A 27227-nucleotide genomic window follows, 5' to 3' on the forward strand; every position below is an offset into this window, starting at 1 on the left:
GGATAAACCCCTTCCTATCCCTGCACCTTTATTCAACATGAGGGCCTAATACATACTAGCATAATTCTGGGCACAGTGAACCGATAAACTGGTAAACAAAAAAGACAAAATTATTTCCCATATGGGGTTATATTCTATATTTTAGTGGGAAGCAGAAGAGAGATATAAACAAACAAAATTGAATCAAATAGATAAATCCAGATTCTGATAACTGGGAACCAAATAAAAAGTGTGCAGTGATGGAGTACTGGGATGGGGCATGGGTGGCTCCTTTAGAAAGGGTGGTCTGAGGTCTGTGGGTGGAAACAAGCCAGCCTTGAAAGATCTGGCAAAGTAACTCGTAGTGGAAAGAAACAGCTAGTGCAAAGGCCCTGACGCAGAGGTCAAGTATTTTCTCAGGAACAGAAAGGAGACAGTGTTTCTGTTGTAGGGAGAGTAGGACAGAGGCAGATGTTGAAGGGGACTCGGGATAAGACGAAGGATTAGAAATTAACCGAAATGGGAAGTGGGGAGAAGGATCGTACAGGGGCCAAAAGGGGAGGTCAGGAGACCAGTTGGTGGCTATTTCAGTGACCCAGGTGAGAGATGACGGGACTGGGGCTGGGCTGAGCTGTGGGGTGGGAGAGGACACATTGAAAGGCTTGGGAATGGATGAGCTGTGGGGATTGAAGGAAAGGGAGGCAGAGGTGCCCCCGGGTTCTGTCCTGAGCAGCCAGGCCTCAGTGCTGGCTGTATTGAGAGGTGAGCCTGGGGTCGGCGCCGGTGGGGTGGGGCGGGGCGCGGCACTTTCCGACCGAGGCTCGGCCCAGACGTGGGACAGGGGAGTGGAAGCCCAGCCGTAAATCAGCAGTGGCTTCAGGACTGGGTGGGGCTCCGGGGAGGAGGCGCGGGAACGTAGATCGAGAGAGGCCGGGCCTGGAACCGAACACCCACGAGGGGGAGGAGGAGCCGGCAGAGAGGATGAGCAGTACGTACCCTCCTAGGCTGGAGCCCGGTGCTGGCTCTATTCCTGTCACCGTCCTCCAGGCTGGATCCCTCCTGCTCCAGGGAAGGCCGGCCCCAGTGTGCGGGGCGGGGTGGCCCCTCGCGGGTCCCCTGCTTTGTCCCTCGCTGGCTGCGGGGCAGGGAGGAAGGTCGCTGACCACGCCTCCTGTACACCCCAATGGTGATACTGTCACAGAAATGAGGTACTTGACTAGGTCAAGCTTAGGGTGGAGGGAGGTGACAACTTACACTGTCCAGTGACTTTGGGGAGCAGTGGAGCACGAGAGCTCTGGAGCCAGGCGGCCCTGGGGTCCGTTCTACCTCCTCGCCCTACATGTGGGCCTTGAACTTCACCTCCAACATCTTTCTTCTGAGTATTGGGCTGGGAAATAGATTTGGAAGTCGTAACGATTTCTGCATTTCCTTCAATGATTAGAAAAATTGACCAAATTATTTTCCAAGTTACAGAAGGAGTACCTGTCTCAGGTGTGGACCCAAGTCTCACAGAGGCAGCCACCCTCGTCCCTGGCCCTTCCCCCGCCTCCACCGAGAGAAGTGCTTTTTTTTTTTTTACTGTCTACAAAACGGGGGGCTTTCTACATATGAAACCTTATCTTCCTTTATTTTAGCGGCTGGCGGGTAGGGGGATCCAAACCCATAACTTGGGGTTATAAGGCTGCGCTCTAACCACAGCGCTCACCGTGCAGCCCTGTGTGTGGCCTACCATGGACCTTGATGCCTGTGTGATGGGCCTGACTTGCATTCCAGGCACCGAGACGCCACAGACAGCGAGTCTTCCTCCCGGAGAAGGCACAGAAGTGTGTGAGCTGCTGGGACTCGGGAGCTGAGGGGCTTGGTGGCAGGGGTTGGGGTGAGTGTGGGTGGGGTTGCAAGACTGGCCCGAAAGCTTGAATCTTACTTGTTGGGAAGGCTCATCTCGCAAAGACCAGGAGACAGAGATCACTGCGATCAAGCAAGAGGTTTTTTATTCCAGAATGCTGGGGTCCCTCCGTCTTCAGGACACAAGCAGCCCGAGCTCTTAACACAAGCACTTTTTATACAGTTTGGTAGGCAGACTTTGGCAACAGGATGAGTTGTATACAGCTTATTGATCACCTGAGGTGACTTTTAAATTCATTGGTGGCTTTCAGTGGGGTGGTATACAGACAAGGAACTGGGGAATTGCCCAACAGCCCACCCCTTGTGTGGTTAGGCCATTCCCGGAACTGGGTGAACTTTGGGCAGTTTGGGAAGTCCTTTATCTGCCCTTACCAGAAAGTCCCACCCGCAGGGGCTTGTAAAACCTTGTGCAAGCTAATTACAGAAGCAGAAAAGCTAGTCAGTTAATATTTAAGGGTGGGGGAAGGGGTTCAGGTCCACAGGGTGAGTGTGGGGGGGTGAGTGTGGGGGGGTGAGTGTGGGGGGGTGAGTGTGGGGGGGGTGAGTGTGGCAGGTGAATGTGGGGGGGTGGGGGAGTGAGTGGGGGTGGTGGGGGGGCAGGCGTGAGGGGGGTGAGTGTGGGGGGGTGAGTGTGGGGAGGGGTGAGTGTGGGGAGTGAGTGTGGGGGGGTGAGTGTGGGGAGGGGTGAGTGATGGGTATTTGGGAGTGGAAGATCTGATGAGCAATGAGTCTGGCCTGGGATCTAGGATGGGGTCCTTAACCTCAGGCCAGGACCCTTTGGTAGTGTAATGGGATTAGCAGAACCTACAATTTTGTCATCTCTGGAAGTCACAGATATTTTCATTTCACGTTACAGTTGTTGGAGGTATCATGAAACAGTTTTACACTCTTACTACTTCAAGATTAAAATAGTTTAGTCCCACCACTCTATCTTGTTAATAGATTAAGAAGGTCGTGCATTCTACATTATTATTATTATTGTTGTTGTTGTTATTGTTATTGTTATTATTGTTATTATTATCATTATCATTATCATTATTTTTGCAGCTGGCCGGTAAGGCGCAGTTTATAATTTTCGATAACTGTATCAAATGCTAAATTCTAGTCTGAGATTAATGAAAATAATATACGTGATCAGTTTTCTGTCCAAGATCTCAAATGCCCTGAGTTCTGTCCACAGGCACTCTGGGTTCAGAATGCCTAAACGGGGCAAAAAGCAAAGTAAACTCAGAGGCTGGAGCAGCAAATTGCGGGTCAGGCTTGGACCGCGGCCCTCAAAAGGGGTTAGGATCATAGACCTAAACGTGATCGGAGGCTTTTATTTTTATTTGCTATTTATTTATTTATTTTGATTGGAAGTTTTTAATTAGTGGGCTGATGAACTTTGATTTACATTTTAAGGAGATTACTCTTAAAAATATACAATAGAAGAGCGATTGTAGGAGACAGGGACCAGTTGGGAAGGGCAAGAAATGTTTAGCAGTTCACATACTAGGTCATTAGGGGTTGGGAGGGTAGATTTAATTCCCCCTTAATCTTAGGGATGGAAAAAAGCTCGTATTGATTTCCACTTCCTTGACTGTGACTGCCATCTTTTTATGTGTTTATTTACTACTTGCATTTCCTTTATGGTGCAGGAATTACTACCTGTTCAAAATGGGCAGCCAGTTCTTACTGTGTGTGTTTTCTCTTTGCAAATTTGCTGGCGGTAGTATGGGTTTATCTTTTTTTTTTTTTTTTTGTCCCTGAGAGAGAGAGGACGGTTAATAGTCCCGTCCTCATACTCTGCAATCTGACCATCCAAGGTTTGGTGGAGCGTCTCCACTATGTACAAGTGCCTGGCTTTTCTTTCACACAAAATTTTTTTGCTTGCTTTTTGGATAGGTCATTTGCAATCTTCCAGTCTATGTGTGCAGATCTCACTGTTCTAATTGCTGTGTAACATTTCCTTTTCTGAGTATATTTTGGTTCAGTCATTCCCTCAGTGGTGGGCATTCAAATAATTTCCAGTTTTTCTCTCATGGCACCTGTCATGTACTGTAGAGTGACTCTCGTAGACACATTCCCCAGAGAAGGCAGTGCTAGATGACAGGGCATCTGCCAGGTTAATTACCCACAAGGTCTAACAATTCCAAAGGCCATTTTAAAGGTGACCAGGGAGGATATTTGCCCCAGCACTGGCTGTAATCAGGGCTTTCAAAGTCTGGAATCTGTTTGGATTTACATTTCTCAGACTAATAAAATTGAGCATCTTTTCATGTTTCCTGTTCATGTGGTTTTTGTGTGTATATTTACAAAAATGGTGTTAAAGAACAAAATTACAATAAATTTAGTTAAAGATCTCAGTTGTCGCGATTCCAGAATTGGGCAATATGTTATTTTACAAAATAGAATAAGTGTTCCAATGAGCTGAGCAAAAAAGGCTGATTTTACAGACAGAAAAAGGCTGAAGAAAGTAGAAACGAACAAAAAGCAGATTGGTCATTTCAATGTTACTTTCCTTGTAAGGAAAACAGAACAGGAAGACAGAACAATAGAAAAATAACTGACTGGTTAACATCAGGGTACTTCAGGTATCTCTTTTGTGTAAGGATTAAAGCGGAGGGAACTTCATTATCATACCTGTTGAAGATTTAAACTGGCCTGTGTGGCAATTGGCTGTTAAACTGTTTCTGCCGATTTCTCGGAAGGTCAGACGCAATGTAAGTGACTTGGAACTTAGCAGGCGCAACTCGATTTTGGTTTTTAGTTTGGTTTGTTACGGCCTAGTGAAGGAACATAGTCAAAAACAATGGCCTCCAATTTTATTTTACGATATTGTACTGTATACGATATTGTACTGTCCATATTTTATGCAGCTTTTTTTCTCTAATGTATCAAAGACATCCTTAACCAATTCTTATGACTCTAATATATTCTATATAACTATATAGTATAACTTTATATATACATAAACATACTTTATGTGCACGTGTACATATTGTATATACACATATAAAATAATGTATATTATGTGTATTTTAGATGTTCTTATATATAAACCATATTATATAATTCCACAGGTACATAAAGCATCGTTGGCTCAATATTTCTCTTATTAAAGGGCATTGTTCTCTAGTTTTTTTGTTACAAAAAATTCAGTACTAAACCTTTGGTTTGCATATTCTTAAATACAGGTGGTTTTATTTCTGATATGTATTATTTCTGATTTTAGAAAGTTTTTCAAATTTCCTAAAAAATTATAACGATTCTCATTCCAGGTGGGTAAAAGTGGTCTCTTTTTTTTATTATATCCTCAACTCCTGGGGTTGGGCAATGCTTTTCATATGCTTAGTATTGATTTGCATTCTGTTTTTTAGAAATTTTTTGTTTTAGCTTATCAATTTGTACAAACGTTTTTTTGGCAGCTGGTCGTTTCAGTGATATGTACCCTCCAAGCCAGTCCCAATTTTTTCTTTAAGGAAAACTCTTACATGTCTTTTGATTTGATTCTTTGTTCTTTCTTTTAAATTTCTACATTTATATCAGCTTTTTTCTTTTTCTGGTTTCGATTTAGCTAGTTTGGGGCACAGAGATACTTCTGTTTTTGGACTACCATAACTGAGGAATTATTTGTTTTATTTCGTACTTTTGACCTTGAATTAGTTATTGCCTTCCCTGTGCTTTACTTTGTCTGCATTTATCCTTTATCTGTACAACTTTGCCCTTATTTTCAACTTTCTTTGGCTTTTTTTTTTTCTTTTCTTCTTTTCTTTCTGCTGCTGGCCGGTGCGGGGATTGAACCCTGGACCTTCGTGTATCAGCACCACACTCTAACCAGCTGAGCTAAGCCATCAGCCGTGGCATTTTATTTTAACAGCACTCTTGTAAGCAGTCTGTTTCAATTAGGAGAGCTCAGTGGTCCTTGCCGACTTTCAATTTTAAAAATGTTGAAAGCACTTTCAAACATATCCAAAAGAAAGAACTCTAATACCCATCTCCCACACTCAGGAACAGGGATTTTTCCCATTTGTTTCATCTATCTCTTTTTTCTATTTTTGCTGAAGTATTCTAGAGTAAATCCAAGACATCATGTCATTTCAGCCCTAATAACTTCAGTATATATCCCTTAAAAAGTGAGGACACAGTCTTAAATAACCATAATATCATTATCATAGCTAATAATATTTATATGCCTTAATATCACTTAATACTTGGTCCATATTAAAAATTCCCTGCTTTTCTACAGTTGATTTTTTACTTTTTCTCTGGCTTAATCAAGATCTATAGTATACATTTATTCCTTTCACCTCCTGTTACTCATATTCTGGGATATACTTTGTGATAAATAAGTGCTAAGTTTATTAAACAATACTTTTGCAACAGTTTTTTTTTTTTTTTTATAATTGTCTAATGAAGTCTATTATGTTTATTACTTGCTTTTATTTATTTTGGCAACTGGCCAGTGCAGGGGTCTGAACCCTTGACCTTGGTTTTATCAGCACCATGCTCTAACCAAGTGAGCTAACTGGCCAGCCCCTGTAAATTATTTGCTTTGAAGTTCTCCACATTTTTAAAAAAAAATTGTGATAAAATATACATAACAGAAAATGCACTGTCTTAACCATTTTTAAGTGTATAGTTCAATAGCATTAAATACCTTCACATTGTTGTGCAACCCCATCTCCACCATCTGTCCCCGGAATGTTTTCATTTTTGCGAACTGAAACTATACACATTAAACAATAACTCCCCATTGCCTTCCTTCCCCCAGGCCTGGCAACCACCATTCTGCTTTCTGTCTGTCTGAATTTGACTACTCTAGGTACCTCATAAATGGAATCATATATTTCTCCTTTTGTGCCTGGCTTTATTTCACTTAGTATATGTCTTCAAGACTCATCCCTGTTGTATCGTGTCAGAAGTTCTTTTTAACGTTGAAAAATATTCCATTGTATCTATATACCACATTTTATTTATTCGTTCATCCATTGATGGACATTGGGTTGTTTCCACTTTTTGGCTATTGTGAATAATGCTGTTATCAGTATGGGTCTACAAATATCTGTTTGAGTCACTGCTTTCAATTCTTTGGGGTATATACCCAGAAGTGGAATTGCTGGATTATACAGCAATCCTGTTTTAATTTGTTGAGGAACCACCATACTGTTTTTCACAACTGCTCTTCTTGCATTCTTTTTTTGTGAGTGTGGTTGGCCAGTAAAGGGATCTGAATCTTGAATTCTTGAATAAACCCAACTCGATCTTGGTATATACTTGTTATTTACTATTGGGTTTGATTTATTGGTATTTTCTCTTTTTTTTATGCCAGCAGTACCTATTTCATATTTATTATTATTCATGAACAGTCAAAAGACTTACAACATCTATTATTTTTAGTATAACCACACATATGATGTATCACTTAGCAACATTGGTTATAAAGAACAGTTACATGTTTATATTAAAAAAATACACATACACTCTCAAGTGTTCACCATACACTGCTACAAAAGCAGGTGGCATCAAGCTGTAGAAGTTCTGATATACATAACATGTTAAAATATCTGAAGCATAAAAACTACTAAAGTTGCAAAAATATAATTTCTTTCTTCAGACATTTTGATCTGAGCTCAAGCAAAGCAAGCAGTGAACACTAATGATTTTCATATTATTTTGCACACTTAAAACAGTCATCATAAAAGGGTCAAGAATTGCCAAAAACCTGAAAATATGGAGGTTGTGGGAATTAACAATGCATTTCATCCCCAAAATGTCTACAGCAGATCTGTTTCATCCTGGGTGTCAAATATTTAAAAATCATAATTTACTGTATTCACACCCTGTGTTAAGCCAGAACAACCAAATGATAAACAGAAAAATCATTACTGCAAGCAAGGCATCATTACCCTTTGGTTTCTTTAGACAATTTCACGAGTGCAAGAGCATCATTTTCCTGATGGTACTCCTACAAAACTTTGCTTTTTTCCTTAAAAAGTGCCACATACCATACTTTTCATTAAAAAAACGAAATCAAAAACAAACAACACAAAGTAAAGGAAGACCATCTGTCTCCATCTCTTGTCAGTGAGGGAAGGCCAGAGTGATTCTTTGATTCCAATTTGAAATGGTATTCGTTGGCCAATGCTCAAGGTCTCTTAATTTGGAACAGACAGGCTGAGCATTTCTTGGACAGTGCACTCCTAAGACAGGGCTGTCAGTAATAGGTCTTAAGCGAGTGCTGGGTAGGTTGAAGGCATCTGCAAATGCACGTGCCGTTTCACACTTAGTCGTCTGTTAATTGCCCCATCAGTGACAGGTTCCCTTAACTGATGGATCCAGCATTGTCTTCTCTGCTGGCTGCTGGCACACAGTGGCTTCATCTTTGACGTGTGTGGGGACCCTCTGCTGCCAGTGGTCCATGTTTGCTGACTTGTTGCTGAACTGCACTTTATCAAACATAACTTTCGTCAAGCTTATCAACTTCCCCATATAAAACAAGAATCCTTAAAACTGTAGCTCCTATACTGTTCTCCAGGACATCCTTTTCTCCTGGTTTTGTTCTGCCCTACAAATTTAGGAGAGTTGGTGTGTCCTCCTCTCTGTAAGGTGGATTTGTTCCATCAAATACATAATCTGAGCTAATGCAAATGAGAAATGCTCCAGCTCCAGCTGCTTCCTTTGCTAAATTCCAAGAAGCATCTATATTAAGCTGAGAAGCAGCATCTGGCTGATTTTCTACAACATCTGGTCTTCTCTCTGCTGCACAAAGTACTGTGACATGTGGCTGGAAATCATGAATGATGTGATGAACTGCATTAGAATCTAACAGGTTAACCTGTTCAAATTTTGGTCTTGCTCTTCTAAAGCCACAGTCAACATCATGCTAGTTACTCTGCTGAAATTCTTTGTATACAGCTCCTCCAAGAAGCTCAGTGGCACCAGGAGCCAGAACCCCTCTATTGGGGATGTTAACTTCCCCAGTTTTGGAGCCTGGGGAGCCCAAAGTCCAGGGAGCACATCTGGTGAGGGCCTTCTAGTGGTAACTACAGCAACGCAGGGTATCACATGTTGAAGATGGCAGGCGCAGAGACAGCGCTATTTTAAGATTTTTTGCTTCTATGTGACTTTGAGAAAACTAACGTAATTTTTTCTCACTGTCGTGCAGTTTATTATGGAAGTTTTCTAGCTTTTTAGAATGAATTGAAATATTTCCTTTTTACTATTCTCTAGAAGAGTCTGGGTACAAGTAAGATAAAAAAAAATGCTTCTAAATTTTCAGATTTAGTTATGAAAGTTTAACAATTATTCCATTTTAACCATGCTTTCTCTGTAGGTGTATCCCCTTTTCATTCATGGTGTTACTTATTTGTACCTTCTCTTGTTTGGTTCATCTTTTACCAGAGATTTGTTTAATGTTTTCAACTTTAGGTTTTGTTAATTCTCTGTAAATTTCTTTGTTTTTTATTTCATTGATTTGTTCTCATGTCTTTAGGTTTCTTTGGGTGCATTTTGCTCTAAATCTAGCAGTTTAACTTAATTTTCCCCCTTTCTAAAAACTTAGAAATATTTTTATTTTTTTGGTGGCTGACCAGTATGGGGATCTGAACCCTTGACCTTGGTGTTATAACAGCACACTCTAACCAGCTGAGCTAACCAGCCAGCCTAAAATATTTTTAAATGTATACATTTTAAGTGTATACGTTTCCTTCAAAGTACCACTTTAACTATATCCCACAAGTTTTGATATGTAGTTATCATTGCCTTTCAGTATTTAATTTTTTCCATTAGTTTCTGGCTGACGAGTTATTTTAGAATTTAAATAACTTCATCAGGCTGGCCAGTTAGCTTGCTCAGAGCACGGTGCTGACAACACCAAGGTGTTAAGATCAAGGGTTTGGCTCCGGGTACCAGCTAGCTTCCAAAAAAATAAATAACTTTAATCTTTACTTTTCAAATGTGAAACATAGGAATTTTAAAATTTAAATTATCTTTTAATTTTGTATATATATATTTTTTCCTGTTTTAGTTTTTATTGTAGTGAGAAATTTTTGAAATTCTTTTAAAATTTATTTTATTTTATTCTTTTTGGGCAGCTGGCCAGTATGGGGATCTGAACCCTTGACCTTACTATTAACAGTGCCACACTCTACCAAATGAGCTAACTAGCCAGCCCCTGAAATTTTTGATTAGGTAGAGCACATATTTTTCTTTTGCTCTGACATAAATGATATATCAGCTGCTTATATGCTTCTCATATCACAGCTTTTTTGTAATCGTCTTTATTTATTTTTTTTGGTGGCTGGCTAGTATGGGTGTTCGAACCCTGTAATAGTCTTTAACATTCTATTTTATAGGCTGTAGCATTGTGGGTAAGATGCCTAATGCTAATTCTTTATTTCTATTTTTTTTTTTTTAAGATGACCAGTAAGGGGATCCCAACCCTTGACTTGGTGTTGTCAGCACCACGCTCTCCCAAGTAAGCCAACCGACCATCCCTATATAGGGATCCGAATCCTTAGCCTTTGCGTCGTCAGCACCACACTCTCCCAAGTGAGCCACGGGCTGGCCCTTAATTTTTTCTTTTTGGAATGTTTATCTCTGAAATGTACCTCCTGTGCACCTTTCTATGCAGAATAGAAACTAATTTGGGGCTCTAGACTCATCCTGTTTTTGAATTGTGTCAAGAGTACCTCAAACTTTATATGGAAAACAAAATTCATGCTCTTAAACTGGTGCTCTCCTGCTCTTTCCTATTTCGGTGCATAGCAAGCATCGCCACTCATGCAGTAGGGAAACCGAATCACAAAGAGGGAGCCCTCTACTCCCTCCCTCCGTCCATAACCTATCCTTCACCAAATGCTGCTCTGATCTTGCACACCATGCTTCCTCTGCCCGGAATGCACTTTCGTTCATTCTTTGTTGTATAGCTGCTGCGCATTTCAGATCCAATTCCCCACTTCCCAGGGAAGGCTTCCTGGATCTCCCTGAATATGTCAGATAACACCTATTATAATAGCACTCATGACCCTTGACTCTACTTTGTAGGTTGGCAGTTTTATATTTGTTTCTCCCTAGATGTTAGTCCCCTTAAGGGCAAGTTTTGAATCTGTTTCTGTTTAGCATTCTTTCCTTTACCACCTAGCACAATAACTAGCATATAGTCTGTGCTCAATAAATGTGAAAAATGTCTGGGAAGGTTTGTGACTGCCTTCAAAAGGATATATGTGGGTATATTGTATATGCATCTTTTATTTTTCATTTTTATTTTGTTCTGTTGAATAAAAATTATAGGTGGCCATTGTTACGGACTAAGTTCCTGCACTAGGCCCCAACAGACCAGAATAAAAATCAAAGTGGAGTCACCCTTCCTTAAGTCACACATCACCAAACCTAAACTTAAGTTGAGAGAGAGAACAGCTAATTTCCTAAACAGGCCTGTTTAAATCTTAAATAGGCAGGATAATGAAGTTCCCTCTGCTTTAATCCTTACACAAAAGAAGTAACTCTCATGTTCAATTATCAGTTATTTTTCTGTTGTTCTGTCTCTCTTTCCCCACCTTACAAGGGAAGTAACTTTGAAATGACCGATCTGCTTTTTGTTCTTTGTTTTTTGCTTTCCTCAGCCATTTTTTCCCTCCTGTCTATAAAGTCATCCTCTTTTGCTCAATTCATTGGAATACTTATTCTGTTTTATGGAATGAAGTGTTGCCCAATTCTAGAATAGAATCACAATAAAGCCAACTGAGATGATTAAATTTGTTGTAATTTTATCCTCTGACAATTTTATGTATGATACTTGATTTTATTTTTTCTATCAGATGACTTGAGGTCAGGGAGGTTTTCTGTTACTAAAGTTATGCACTTTTTATCCTCCCATTAGCTGCATGGTAGGTTTTCTGGTTCTGTTCCTTGAAACTGCTGTTAATGCTCACAAGTGCCATTTCCCCATTCTTTCTCATTGATCTGCTTCAAAAATATCTGCCAGTTTTGATTATTTACCCTGATCTCCTTTACTTAAGTCACTGAATCCTCTTAAGTGGTTGTGGTTTTTATTTTTACACCTGCAAGATCAAGCAATTGGGTCTTGTCGGCAATGGGGAACCAGCAGGTACCCATTGCAATTGTTAGTGCGTTAGCAATAAACGCAACTCGTGAAGCTTGCATACCTAGCAGGCCTTGTAGAGGAAAAGAGTCAAAAACTGGCATCCCAGCTATTGTCCAAGGTGTTTGTATTGCACTTTCCCACTTCTCGTCCCTCATAACTAAAAGATGAGAGTGGGATGGTCTCTCGCTTTTCCCCCATGCAAGGTCAGGCAGTTATACACTATAGTGTAATGGTTAAAACAAAAAATGAACAACCTGAGTGAGTCCCCTGAAGTCAACATGGGTCTGTGCGAGGTGGGAGGAGGTATGAAGTTTAGTTCCTCTGCTTCCTTCAAGATGTGTCTTAACATTTGCACTCTGGAACATATCTGAATTGACTTGACAACTGCTTTTAAGAAAAAGTCTTATGTTAACAATCTCTGCAATCAAAAGGGGACTTCTGTATCTCCATTTTGTGTAAGTTTCCATCCAAGTCACCTCAGATTTTCATAATTTGGTGTGGTACATATGTTTGTTTTTTTAAATAATGTTTATTGTAATTGATCTATTTGATGTTCATTATAGAGAACATAGATGACAAAGTTGTTAGTATGAGAAATCAAACAATTTCCATCATTCTTAGTTATCTGCTGTTTGCTTGATCTATTTCATTCAAGTATTTATGTAAATGAGGTTTTAATGATCATGTATAAATTTTGAATTCTGATTTTTTCCATTCTAATGTACATTACCCATCTTGTTAGTGACCCTTTGTATTAAACTTTATAGAGTACACATAGCAGTTTTCTTCACTAAGCTCATATTCTTACTGAGCTTCCCAAGAGCATTCTTCAGTAAACAATTTTTCATTTCTTTATATTTCAGATTTACATGTTTCAAGGTTTTTGAATTTCTGAAGTTTAGCAGGACTGTAAGAACAAACTTATTCTCGAGGAAGAAAACACAGAATCTAGTCTTGATAACATAACCGTGATGTCCAGCATACAATCAAAAATTGCTAGACTTGCAAGGAAACAGGAAAATATCTATGTTGAAAGAAAGCAGTTAATAGAAACTGATAAGGAGATGGCCCCAGTATTCGATTTAAAATATGAAGACATATCAGCAGTTATTATGAAGAAGTTTAAGGTCCTAATGGAAATCTAGGACCTGATGTTTGAAGACTTAAGGGAAACTCTTAAAAATGACCTAAAGGAAACTGTAGAAATAACAAGTACAGTACCTGAAATGAAAAATCCAAAGAACTCCAGTAGTAGGAAAAAGTGGCAACAAATCAAAGATTTAGCTTCACGAAGAACAGGGTTGGTAGAGAAATTGGGGGGGGACTCAAATAGTTGAGGATATTGAAAACTTAACCTTTTAAAGAAAAGAAAGAAATATGCTGAGTAGCAAATTAGAAAAAGCTAAAGAGTACAATAGTAATCATGGTAAGAAACTATCCCAGAATGAACCACAAAATTACAAAGTCATGGAAAGTATGGAAGAAGCCTTATGCTATATAGACGACAGATACAGAAATTACAATACCCATATAGAAGTTACAGAAGGAGAGAACAGAAAGAATGGAGAAGGTGAAATAGTCAAAGAAATGGGAGAGGAAAAAAAACTTGAGAGCATCAAGAATAAAGAGAAAATTCTAAAAGCATCCAGAGAAGGAAGAATGTTGATAGATGAAGGAGCAGTACTTACACAGAAACAGACTTTTCATCAGCAACACTGGATATTAGTAAGCAATGGAGTAATGTCTTCAACATTCTGAGGGAAAGTGATTTTGAACCTAAATTTCTATGCCAAGTTAAATTACCATTTAAATGTGATGGTGAAATAAAGACATTTTCAGACCTGAAACCACTCAGAGAATTTATCAGCCAAAAATATTTATTGAAAGAATTACTGAAAGGTGTACTTCCACGAAATGAAAAAATAAACCGGGGAAGAAGATTCAGAATTCAAAAGAAAGTGGTAAGCATACAAATCTGTAAAGCTTATGTGTAAAGTATTAGTTGATAGTTATTTTGAAGGTTAAATCAATTTTTTAAGAAATGATTCCTTAAAAGTAAAAGCATGACATTAAAAATAATGATTTAAAAGGCTTTTTAAAGAAATGGGTGGTGTTGGAAACTTGGGAGAGATGAGAAAGGGTTGTTTGGGAGGAGGTTGTACATACTCATCTTAGCCAATGATAGGAAAATTAAATATATGTGTTAAGATTTTAGGGTAAACACTGGAAGAATATCTTTAGTCTTTAAAGGGAAAAAACAAGGAATTTAATGAAATCTACTAAAAAGCCACAAGCAATAAGAATTGGACAAGAAATATCAAGTATAGATAATTAGGTTCAATTTTCTATGTGTAAAGTAATTCTGCTAAGTACTCTTTATTAGCAATCAGGGAAATTCATGTAAAACTATTTACTACGGGCTGGTTAGAGCACAGCCTTACAGCACCAAGTCACGGGTTTTGATCTCCATACTAGCCAGCTGCAAAACAAAACAGAAAGCCTATTTTACTAAAGCCTATCAGAGAGTTGATTAATGTTAATATCCAGCTTTGATCCATTCCATGCACAAAGGTTATCTGTTTTTGTTTGTTTGTTTGTTTGTTTGTTTGTTTTTGGTAGCTGGTCAGTAAGGGCATCCCCCTTGACCTTTGTGTTATCAGCACCACACTCTACTGAGTGAGCTGACCAGCCAGTCCCCCATGTCCTTGATCTTAAAACATTTTATCTTATTTTCTAAACATTTCTCATCATCCTAATCTTAAAAGGTAATTCCTCTGGTACACTGTAGAGAATCTTTATGCCCATACTCATGTGTGTATACATGTGTGTGTGTATATATATATATGTAAGATAATAATATACACACTATATTTTTTCACTTATAGAGACTGTGCCACGAGCAAAGGTACTGTTCTAACACAGAGGTAGGCATACTTTCTATAAAGGGCCAGATAGTAAATATGTTGTAGGCTTTGGAGCTACACACTCTCACATTTTTTGTTTTGTTGTTTTTCTTGCTTTTACAATCCTTTAAAAATGCAAAAATCATTCTTTGCTCACTAGCCTTAAAAAGACTGACATGAGTCAAATTTAATTTGCCAACCACTGTTCTAAACTGCCCTCATGACATGTTTACTAAAATGTTTTTCTAAATTGGTTATATCCAGACAAGGTTCTACACTTGTCCCACATTCACCCCAACATCATTGTCAATATCCTCAGTATCTCATTTACCTAATTGAAGTTGAACATATGTTTGCTTTTATTGGCCTCTGAGGTCTCATCTTCTGTAAAGTGCCTTTTCAAGTCTTTTGTCCATTTGTTTTATGGGTTTGTCTCTTGTTGTTAACTGGTTTATAGTTCTCCACATATTTGGGGTTCCAAATCCTGTGTGTGTTATATGGACTCCAGATACTGTGCTAGTCTTTTCACTTTCTTTATGATAGTATATATTGATTATTTTTATTGTACAATATGTCGTTTGCAGTGGTAGATAAATGTATAAGATACCATTGCTCTGTACCATTAGTCATAAAGTTTTGGCTGGTAATCTGGCTAGTAATATAGTATAGTTCATTGTGGTTTTGATTTGCATTTTTCTGATAGTAAGACTGTGCCTGTTTCCATATGTTTGTTGACCTTTTTGGTTTCTTCCTACTTTTTCTTTTTTTCAAAGTTATTTATTTATTTTTAATTTTATTTTGTCGATATACAATGTGCTTGATTATTGTGGCCCATTACTGAAACCTCCCTCCCCCCTCCCTCTCCCCCCTCCCCCCCAACAATGTCCTTTCTGTATGTTTGTCATGTCAACTTCAAGGAATTGTAATTGTTGTGTCTTCTCGCCCCTGGTTCGTGTGTGTGTGTGTGTGTGTGTGTGTGTGTGTGTGTGTGTGTGTGTGTGTGTGAATTTATTTATTTATTTTTATCTCCCACCATTAAGTGAGAACATGTGGTATTTCTCTTTCTGTGCCTGACTTGTTTCACTTAATATAATTCTCTCAAGGTCCATCCATGTTGTTGCAAATGGCAGTATTTCATTCGTTTTTATAGCTGAGTATTATTCCACTGTGTAGATGTACCACATTTTCCGTATCCACTCATCTGATGATGGACATTTGGGCTGGTTCCAACTCTTGGCTATTGTAAAGAGTTCTGCAATGAACCTTGGGGAACAGGTATACCTTCGACTTGATTTCCATTCCTCTGGGTATATTCCCAACAGTGGGATAGCTGGGTCATATGGCAGATCTATCTGCAATTGTTTGAGGAACCTCTATACCATTTTCCATAGAGGCTGCACCATTTTGCAGTCCCACCAACAATGTATGAGAGTTCCTTTTTCTCTGCAGCCTCGCCAGCATTTATCGTTCATAGTCTTTTGGATTTTAGCCATCTTAACTGGGGTTAGATGGTATCTCAATGTGGTTTTGATTTGCATTTCCCGGATGCTGAGTGATGTTGAGCATTTTTTCATATGTCTGTTGGCCATTTGGATAGCTTCCTTAGAGAAATGCCTATTTAGCTCTTTTGCCCATTTTTTAATTGGGTTGCTTGTTTTCTTCTTGTACAGTTGTTTGAGTTCCTTATATATTCTGGATATTAATCCTTTGTCAGATATATATTTTGCAAATATTTTCTCCCACTCTGTTGGTTGTCTTTTAACTCTGTTAATTGTTTCTTTTGCTGTGCAGAAGCTTTTTAGTTTGATATAATCCCATTTGTTTATTTTTCCTTTGGTTGCCCGTGCTTTTGGGGTCGTATTCATGAAGTCTGTGCACAGTCCTATTTCCTGAAGTGTTTCTCCTATGTTTTCTTTAAGAAGTTTTATTGTTTCAGGGTGTATATTTAAATCCTTAATCCATTTTGAGTTGATTTTAGTATATGGCGAGAGGTATGGATCTAGTTTCATTCTCCTGCATATGGATATCCAGTTATCCCAGCACCATTTGCTGAAGAGGCAGTCCCTTCGCCACTGAATAGGCTTGGTGCCTTTGTCAAAGATCAGCTGACAGTAAGTGTGTGGGTTGATTTCTGGATTCTCTATTCTATTCCATTGGTCAGTGTGTCTGTTTTTATGCCAGTACCATACTGTTTTGGTTATTATAACTTTGTAGTATAGCTTAAAGTCAGGTAGTGTTATGCCTCCAGCTTTACTTTTTTTTGCCCAGCATTGCTTTGGCTATGCGTGGTCTTTTATTGTTCCATATAAATGTCTGGATAGTTTTTTCCATTTCTGAGAAAAATGTCTTTGGAATTTTGATGGGGATTGCATTGAATTTGTATATCACTTTGGGTAGTATGGACATTTTCACTATGTTGATTCTTCCAATCCAAGAGCATGGGATATCCTTCCATCTTCTTGTATCCTCTCTAATTTCTCTCAGCAGTGGTTTGTAGTTCTAATTATAGAGATTTTTCACCTCCTTGCTTAACTCAATTCCTAATTGAGTATTTCATTTTTTTGGTGGCTATTCTAAATGGGCAGGCTTTCTTGATTTGTCTTTCTGCATGTTCACTATTGGAGAACAGAAATGCTACTGACTTTGTATCCTGCTACTGTGCTGAAATCATTCATCAACTCCAAGAGTTTTTTTGTAGAGGTTTTAGGCTGTTTGATATATAGGATCATGTCATCTGCAAACAGGGACAGTTTGACTTCATCTTTTCCAATCCAGATGCCCTTTATTTCCTTCTCTTCTCTGATTGCCCTGTCTAGTACTTCCAACACTATGTTGAATAGGAGTGGTGAGAGTGGGCATCCTTGTCTAGTTCCTGTTCTTAAAGGAAAAGCTTTCAGCTTTTCCCCATTCAGGATGATATTGGCAGTGGGTTTATCATATACGTCTTTAATTATGTTGAGACACTTTCCATCTATGCCTAACTTATAGAGGGTCTTTGTCATGAGTGAGTGTTGAATTTTATCAAATGCTTTTTCAGCACCTGTAGAGATGATCATATGGCCCTTGTGTTTGATTTTATTAATATGGTGTATCACATTTATTGATTTGTGTATGTTGAACCAACCTTGCATCCCTGGGATGAATCCCACTTGATTGTGGTGAAGAATTTTACGTATGTGTTGTTGTATCCTGTTTGCTAGTATTTTAGTGAGGATTTTTGCATCTATATTCATCAAGGATATCGGCCTATAGTTTTCTTTTTTGGTTATATCTTTACCTGGTTTTGGTATCAGGATGATGTTTGCTTCATAGAATGAGTTTGGGAGATTTGTGTCTGTTTCAATCTTTTGGAATAGTTTGTAAAGAATCGGTGTCAATTCCTCTTTGAATGTTTGGTAAAATTCTGCTGTGAATCCATCTGGTCCTGGGCTTTTCTTTGTTGGGAGCCTTCTGATAACTGCTTCAATCTCCTTTATTGTTATTGGTCTGTTCAGATTTTCTACGTCTTCATGGCTCAGTTTTGGGAGCTTGTGTGTGTCCAGAAATTTATCCATTTCCTCCAGATTTTCAAATTTGTTGGCGTATAGTTGTTTATAGTAGTCTTGAATGATTCCTTGTATTTCAGATGAATCAGTTGTAATATCGCCTTTTTCATTTCTAAGTTTTGTTATTTGAATCTTCTCTCTTCTTTGTTTTTGTTAGCCATGCTAATGGTTTGTCAATTTTATTTATCTTTTCAAAAAACCAACTTTTTGATTCATTGATCTTTTGTATTGTTTTTTGGGTTTGAATGTCATTAAGTTCTGCTCTGATCTTAATGATTTCTTTCCGTCTGCTAACTTTAGGTTTGGATTGTTCTTGTTTTTCTAGTTTCTTAAGGTGAAGTGTTAGGTTGTTCACTTGCCATCTTTCCATTCTTTTGAGGTGAGCATTTAATCCAATAAATTTCCCCCTTAGTACTGCTTTTGCAGTATCCCACAGGTTTTTGTATGATGTATCATTATTTTCATTAGTTTCAATAATTTCTTTGATTTCCTGCTTGATTTCTTCGTGGGCCCGTATGTCATTAAGTAGAATGCTGTTTAATTTCCATGTGTTTGTATAGTTTCCAGAATTTCATTTGTTATTGATTTCTAGTTTTAATCCATTGTGGTCTGAGAAAATACATGGGATAATTTCAATTTTTTTGAATTTGTTGAGACTTGATTTGTGACCTAATATGTGAACTATCCTGGAGAATGATCCATGTGCTGATGAGAAGAATGAATATTCTGAGGTTGTTGGATGGAATGTTCTATAGATATCTGCCGAGGCCCATTGGTCTAGAGTATTGTTTAGATCTTGTGTTTTTCTGCTGATTCTTTGCCTAGATGATCTGTCCAATGCTGACAGTGGGGTGTTCAGGTCCTCTGCTATTATGGTATTAGTGTCTATTTCCTTCTTTAGGTCTAATAGAGTTTGTTTTATAAATCTGGCTGCTCCAACATTGGGTGCGTATATATTTATGATTGTTATGTCTTCTTGATGGATCAATCCTTTTGTCATTACGTAGTGTCCCTCATTGTCTCTTTTTATGGTTTTTAGTTTAAAGTCTATTTTGTCAGATATAACAATAGCTACTCCAGCTCGTTTTTCTTTTCTGTTTTCATGGTAAATCGTTTTCCATCATTCACTCTTAGTCTATGTGAGTCTTTATGGGTGAGGTGGGTCTCTTGAAGGCAGCATATAGTTGGGTCCTCCTTTTTAATCCAGTCAGCCAGTCTGTGTCTTTTGATTGGGGAATTTAAGCCTTTTACATTAAGAGTTGTTATTGAAAAGTGTTGATTTATTCCTATTATTATATTGATTATTGTTTGGTTGTCTTAGGTGTCTTTTGTTCCTTGCTTTCTGATTTACTGTTTGTTTTCTGTGTTTGTTGGTTCCTTAGGTTGTAGATAGCCTTTTTGTTTGTTTGTTTTCTCTTCATGAATGCCATTTTTATTATGCTAGTGGGTTTTGATTTTTCTTGGGTTTTTATGGCAGTGGTAGTTATTTTTCAGGAACCAAGCCCAGTACTCCCTTGAGAATTTCTTGTAAGGGCGGTCGTGTGGTGGTGAACTCCCGCAGTTTTTGTTTGTCAGAGAAGTATACTATTTGCCCTTCATTTCGGAAGGATAGCCTTGCAGGGTAGAGTATTCTTGGCTGGCAATCTCTGTCTTTTAGTATTTTGAATATATCATCCCATTCCTTTCTGGCTTTTAGGGTTTGTCATGAAAAGTCTGATGTTAGCCTGATTGGGGCTCCCTTATAGGTGATTTGACGCTTCTCTCTTGCAACTTTTAAGATGCTCTCTTTGTCTTTGAGTTTTGCCAATTTGACTATAACATGTCTTGGGGAAGACCTTTCTGGGTTGAATACGTTTGGAGATCATTGAGCTTCCTGGATCTGAAGATCTGTGATTTTTCCTATACCTGGGAAGTTTTCTGGCACTATTTTGTTGAATATGTTTTCAATGCAATCTCCTTTTTCCTCCCCTTCTGGAATATCCATGACTTGGATATTTGAGTGCTTAAGGTTGTCTGATATCTCTCTCAGATTTTTCTCAATGCCTTTGATTCTTTTTTCTTTTCTTTTCTTTTTTTTTTTTTGTCTGCTTGTGTTATTTCAAACAGCCCATCTTCAAGTTCGGAGGTTCTCTCTTCAACTTCGACAAGCCTGCTGGTTAAACTCTCCGTTGTGTTTTCTATTTCACTGAATAACTTCTTCAGTTCGGCAAGTTCTGCTACATTTTTTTTCAGGGCATTGATTTCCTTGTACATTTCTTCTTTCAGGTCCTGTATACTTTTCCTCGTTTCATCATGATGTCTAGTTGCGTTTTCTTGTATGTCATTCAGTTTCCTCAGAATTATCACTCGAAATTCCTTGTCAGTTATTTCAAGGGCTTCTTGCTCTATAGGATCTAGAGCCTGAGAGTTATTATCCTTTGGTGGTGTACTTTCTTGATTTTTCGTATTTCTGGTATCTTTTCTTTGATGTCTATTCATTGGGGCAGGGGGGTTCACAGTCCACAGGTTTGACACTATTGACTGACTAAGATGTTGCTGTGGTTGCCAATTTGGTATGGCTACCTCAGTGACTGCTCAGTTGGCCACTAGTGCCTTGTGTGTGTGGTTGCCTCGGGTCTTGGGCCTCTGCGGGGAGCCACCTCTCTGGTCAGCTTGGACTCTGCCAGGCTGCTGGATCACAGGGTGGTACCGCAGGGTGTGTGGTCTCTGCTGAGCTTCCACTTCCTGTGCTGGACTTCTCCCTGTTCCGTGCACTCTGGGCTGGGCTGCTGGGATGCGCGGAGGCACCATAGAGTGTGTGGTCTCTGTGGAGCTTCCCCTTCCCCTGCTGGATGTCTCCCTGTTCCATGCGCACTAGGCCGTGCTTGGGATGGAACCGTGTGGTGGTGGTGAAGCCTACCTGCTGCTGGATCACGTAGCGGTGGCCCCCCCACAGGGTGTGTGGACTCTATGGAGCTTCTATCTCCTCTGCTGGACATCTCTGTGCTCTGTACGCATTGGGCTGGGCTGCTGGATCGCACGGCAGTGGTGTAGTCCCCGTGGAGTTCCCTCCTCCCCTGCCAGACGTCTCCCTGCTCCGAGCGCACTAGGCCGGGCTGGGAATGGAGCCGGGTGCCTGCGGTGAAGCCTACCTGCTGTATCACACAGTGGTGGCCCCACAGGGTGTGTGGTTTCTGCAGAGCTTCCACCTCCCCTGCTGGACATCTCCCCACTCTATGCACACTGGGCCAGGCTGGGAATGGAGCTGGGTGGCGGCGGTGAAGCCTATCTGTCAGATCGTGCGATGGCGGCCCTGCAGGGCATGTGGTCTCCACAGAGCTTCTGCCTCCCCTGCTGGATGTCTCCCCGTTTCATATGCACTTGATGTTATGTTTTTATAGTTTAAATCGGTTGATTTGTGGGAGAGAGTGACGCTAGGGACCGTCTATTCCGCCATCTTGACCAGAAGTCTTGCAGTGCACTTTGAATAGCTCCATCATCTAAGGGCCATTTTTGTACTCCATATCCATACACCTAGGGGTCCACTAGAGGTGTGGAATTATTCAAGTGAGGAACTGAATCAATTTTAGCAGCAATCAGAGATCAGTCAAAAGTCCTGGTTTTTCAGCCAGCTCTTCAGGTGTATGACTTTGGGCAAGACTCTGCTCCTTGGTATCTTTGTCAGTACAATGCAGGGGCAGCCTGCCGGACCCAGTGCAGGGCGTCCATTTAGCCCTCGGCCTTCATCCCCACTGGAGCGCTCTGCCCCAGCACCAGATCTGCCATGACTGCCCCCACCGCCGCCACCCGGCTCCCAGGTCCCGCCTCCCGCTCCACTTGGGGACCCATAGCTGGAAAGGGAAAGTCTTTCCCACTTTTTCTTTAGTTTGTAATTTCATTATTGATTTAAAAAAACTATATGTAAAATAATAGTTTTTTAGTTGCATAAATTATTGCTGTATCTTCTAGTTTGGCTTATCTTTTCATTTTGTGTCTTTTAAGTTATTGGTATTTTTGTTTTTGGGTTTTTTGGCAGCTGGCCAGTAAGGGGGTCTGAACTCTTGACCTTGGTATTACCAGCACCATTCTCTAACCAAGTGAGCTAACCAGCCAGCTCCCAAGTTTTTGGTATTAATACAATTAAATTTAATAATCTTTAATGGGTTTGCCTTCCATATTTAGGTCTTTAATACACCTGGAAATCTCTGATGTATGCTGTGAGGTTTGGGCTCAAACCTCACTTTGTCTAATTTGTTTCAGTTGCTCACCATTTTAAGATTATAGACCTTCTTTCCCCCCTATACTCTGGCCCCAGTCTTCTGTGAGGGCAAAGAAAAGACAGTTGTCTACCTGTTTGTAAAAAAAGTCCTTAAGTAATGTTATGCTTCAACTCTACTTTGAGAGGTAGTATATTCAGCTAATTTCTTAGGTTTTTAGCCATTCTGTGGTGCAAATCTAGGTTAATTTCTCTCTTCCTTATTGCTGTTGTAGGTTTCTTGAGTCTGCTAAAGCATATAACAATTGTCTTATGCTTTCCAGCTTTCACAATTTTGTGCATTTAACTCTCACCTCTCCCTTTTCTTTTGTTTCTGTGGCTTTCATTCATTACTCCATTATCACTTTAGTAGAGTTTCAAGAGAGGCAAGAGTTAAATGCATGTTTAAAATTTATTATCTTGAACCAGAAACTGAGGTTTATTTTCAACAGAGAATAATTAGTGAAGAGCTCTGGGGCACGTGAAAGGGCTTTGAGAAATATTAAGAGCCAGCATTTATGTTGCAGACACTGTCTTAAGCTCAGTACCTTAACTGCTTTATTGAACCCTCACAACAATTTAAGATATGCTATCATTAGCCCCTCTTTTAGAAGGAAAATTGAAGCATCACTAGCAAGTGTGGCAGTCAGGCTATGGTCTTGAACTGAGCCTGTATATTCCTAACCAAAACCTGCTTGCCTTTAAAGTAATATGGCTGAAGTTTAAATTGCAAGTGGGATATTTAGAAAAAAATTAAATTTGCTTTTGTTTTGAGGGAAAGGTAAACGTGAGTTTGGAGATTTCTTTTGGGTGATCTTTCTGTAAGTTATAAACTTAAGATAATATTACAAGGACTTTATACCAAAGGGTCCTACATATAATAAGCAAACAATTCATTAAAATAAGTAGTTATTGGAGTCAGTCATGTATGAAGCTCTAAGTGTTTAGGATATAGAAGGAACAAAGGAGACAATTTTCCAGATATTTACTAATTGTCCAAATGGCAACAGTATTAAACTTGGAGAATGAAATGAAAGTTTTAATTTTTTAAAAGACACACGATTTAAAGAAATAACTCTTTTTTTTTTTTTAACATTCAGGACAAAACTCTAATAGACACAAGGTATGGAACTGCAGGAACCACCGATGATGGCTTGAGCTTTGTATTTATTAAAGAAGTAAAGGTTGCTAAGGCAGAGGAGGTGAAGAACTTAAAGACTCAGGGGGAAGTATCTTCAGAGTGGAAGGAAAATGAAACCCCTAAGTTGGAGGAGGAAGAGGCCTCAGACCTAGAGGAGGTGGACGAGGTGGCCTTAGGGCTGGAGGAGGAAGAAGTTACTTCAGTGTTGTGTGAGGAAGGGGACTCAGCCTTTCAGGGTTATGCTATGGTAGATACAAAGCGTACAGTTGAGGAAATAACCAGTGATGGCTCAGATATTATTTTCATTGAATTGGTAGAAGATTCTGAGCCAGAAGAGGAAGGGAAGGACTCTGAAATAGGAAAAGTGAAGACTACCTCCCAGACTGAGAGAAGAGGCCTCACATGGACTTAAAGGAATTGCTGATAGTTATTTGGTTTGGGACACTAAGAAGAAAAAGTTCTTGAAACTCCAGGTGGTACATAAAACCAAGAAGGAAGAGGAGACAGCTGTACCCAGAAGTGAAGGAATTAGAACACCCTGTTTGACCTTATGTTTGGCCTCTCCCTCAAAATCACTAGAGAGAAGTCATGATAAGCATAAGAAGCATTCGTGTATTTTGAGTACTGCTTCAGAAGTCACCAAACTTTTAAGAAAAACGGAAAAAGAGACACACAAAACTCTGCAAACAGAAAACTAACATCCAAAGAAGCAGATTTAATACAGGAAACAGAAAACAACTTTAGAAGAAGTGTGATTAATATCTTCAAAGAGATACAAGAGGAGATTGGAAATACAAGAAATTGCCATCCAGAATTCTTGGAAATTAGAAATTTAATGGATGATCTGAGTAGCAGAATGGACATAATTGAAGAAAGAATGAACAATCTAGAAGATAGAATTGAAGAATTCTCAAAGGCTACAATGCAAGTGGCCAAACAGATAAGTAAAGAAAGGCTAAGAGAGATGGAGGAGAGATCCAGAATCTCCAGTATCCATTTGATAGGAATTCCAGAAAAAGATAATAAAGAGGATGAAGCAGAGCACATAATTAATGGAATAATTGAAGAAAACTTTCCAGAGCTAAAGAAAGATTCAAGTTTTGAGATTGTCAGTGCTTGCTTACCAGATTGATAAGAAGAGACTCCTAGACACATCTTGCTGAAATTTTGGAATGCTGGTGATTAAGAGAAAATCATAAAGGCTTCCAAGGAGAGAAAAGAAATAACCTACAAAGGAACAAGAATTAGATTGACAGCAGACTTACCATTGGGCACCCTGGATGCTAGAAGTAAATGGAGCAATATCATAAAAGTTCTGGAAGAAAAAGGCTTTAATCCTAGAATCTTGTATCCAGCTAAACTGGCATTCAATTTTGAGGATGAAACAAAGGTATTTTTTGATATAGAAGAATTCAGAAAGTTTATTTCTTATATACCCTCTTTGAAAGAATTACTGAAGAATATACTTTAGCAATATATAGGGTGACTAAACACATACAATATGCTTTTCTCCCACCAACATGTCGAGAAATCAAGAAGTGAAACTGGAAAATAAAACACATCTATCTCTACCCAAAAGGATGGACAGCTAAAAGCATACCTGTGATGAGGGGAAAGGAAGGTTACAGGTAATACCTAGATGTTGGTAAAGTTAAAGGGTATATTAAAGTAAAATTTAATGGTAACCATCCTAGCCTGTATAGGAGTAAACTTTCTATACTGGGGAGAGGGGATCTGTCAGTGTAACCATAGGTGGGAAAAGCAATAGAAAAACACAGGAAAAGATGGCAAAGTTAATAATAGAAAAAATGCAAAAACTGAATCTAATCAAGAGAGGGATATTTAGTAAATTTTATCATTTATCATGATGTGAATCTTGAATCTTCATATTAAATCTGTTTCCTTTGAATATGCTTCATTTGCTTATTTAAAATTTTTCTATTTGACATTTTCTAAGGTACTTTGTCATTATATAGTCTAATTTTTTTTTTTTTTTTTTTGGCGGCTGGCCAGTGCAGGGATCTGAACCCAGGACCTTAGTGTTATAAGGCTGCACTCTAACCATCTGAGCTAACAGGCCAGCCCATGTGATTTTAATAACTTTTACACTTTATTGCATAAACCCATCCATGGAGAGATCAAATCTCTTTCCTAAGGCAGGACACTAGTGTGTTTTCAAATGTTAATTACATAAGAATGAAATAAACCAATTTGCAATGGATAAGTAATCAGGAAGAAACTGAGGAGAGGGGAGTGATCTGATCATTCTGTAGCTTTTGCTACAAAAAAATATATACTCATTTAGTATATTCAGTTTACAAAAAAAAAATAATAATAATTATCCTATGTCAAGCATCTCCTTTTGAAAGTAGCCTATCCTCTCAGTTCAGTCCTTCCAACTCTGGCCTTTAAAGACCTTGTGCGAAATCATTAGTACTCTAAATTCTCAGGCCTCTCAGAACACCTGGCTTTGAGATCTCCTAACTTCTCTTGGTTGTCAGTTTCTTTAGTCTGTAAATGGGTGTATTCCTTCTTGTGACGGTTCTGTGAGGTGATATTTGTGCCCAACATAAGAGTTCTCACTAGATGGTAATCCTCCTTGGCCTACAAATCCAGAGCAAGGCTGGTTGCTCTTCTTACTGTTGAAGATTTTACAGTGAGCACCATGGAAGGCTATTTTCATTTGGTTTGGGGGTGAGTGGGTTGAGAAAATAGAAACATTAACCACAGCTGCCCCCTTATCTTTCCACTCTGCCGTATTGCTTTGCTTTGACTCACTTACAGGATTTGTTCCCAGTTTTTTTGTTTGTTTGTAACTTGTGAATATAAACTCACAGGAGTTTGAGAAAACAAAAATTGTATTTTTCACCCTGCTTCCCCCAATGGTAACATCTTACATAACTAGTACAGTATAAAAATCAGGGAATCTACATTGGTATGACACTTAACCAGATGTTTTAGCTTTATGTGGCATTATTACCACAAACTTGATGGCTTAAAACAATAGAAATTTATTAACAGTTCTGGGGGCCAGAAAACCAAACTTGGTGTTGGAAGTACTGTAGATGCTAGGGGAGAATCTGCTTCTTGCCTCTTCTAGCTTCAGGTGGTTGCTGGCATTCCTTGGCTTGTGGCAGCATCACTTCAAACTCTTGTCTATGTGGTCACATTGCCTTTTACCCAGAAATAAAATCTCCCTCTGTCTCATAAGGACACTTGAAATTGTATTTAGGGCCCATGCAGACAGATGATCCAGGATAACCTCCCCATCAAGATCCTTAATTTAGTCATATCTGCAAAGTCACTTGCCGTATAAAGTAACATGAGTAGGTTTCAGGGATTAGGGCCTGGTACCTTTGGGGACCATCGTTTAGCCCACCACACTAGACTGCAGGCCTTACTAAGACTACCAGGCGTTAATATGTACTCATTT

At 39.1% G+C, this 27227-nt stretch overlaps 1 pseudogene; it reads right to left on the bottom strand.

Moving 5' to 3' along the window:
• Nucleotides 1-719: 719 nt before the first annotated feature.
• Nucleotides 720-27161, bottom strand: LOC134384155 (methionine adenosyltransferase 2 subunit beta-like; annotated as a pseudogene).
• Between the last annotated feature and the right edge of the window lie 66 nt (nucleotides 27162-27227).

This window comes from Cynocephalus volans, chromosome 8 (genome assembly GCF_027409185.1).
Source record: "Cynocephalus volans isolate mCynVol1 chromosome 8, mCynVol1.pri, whole genome shotgun sequence".
Taxonomy (NCBI): Eukaryota; Metazoa; Chordata; class Mammalia; order Dermoptera; family Cynocephalidae; genus Cynocephalus; species Cynocephalus volans.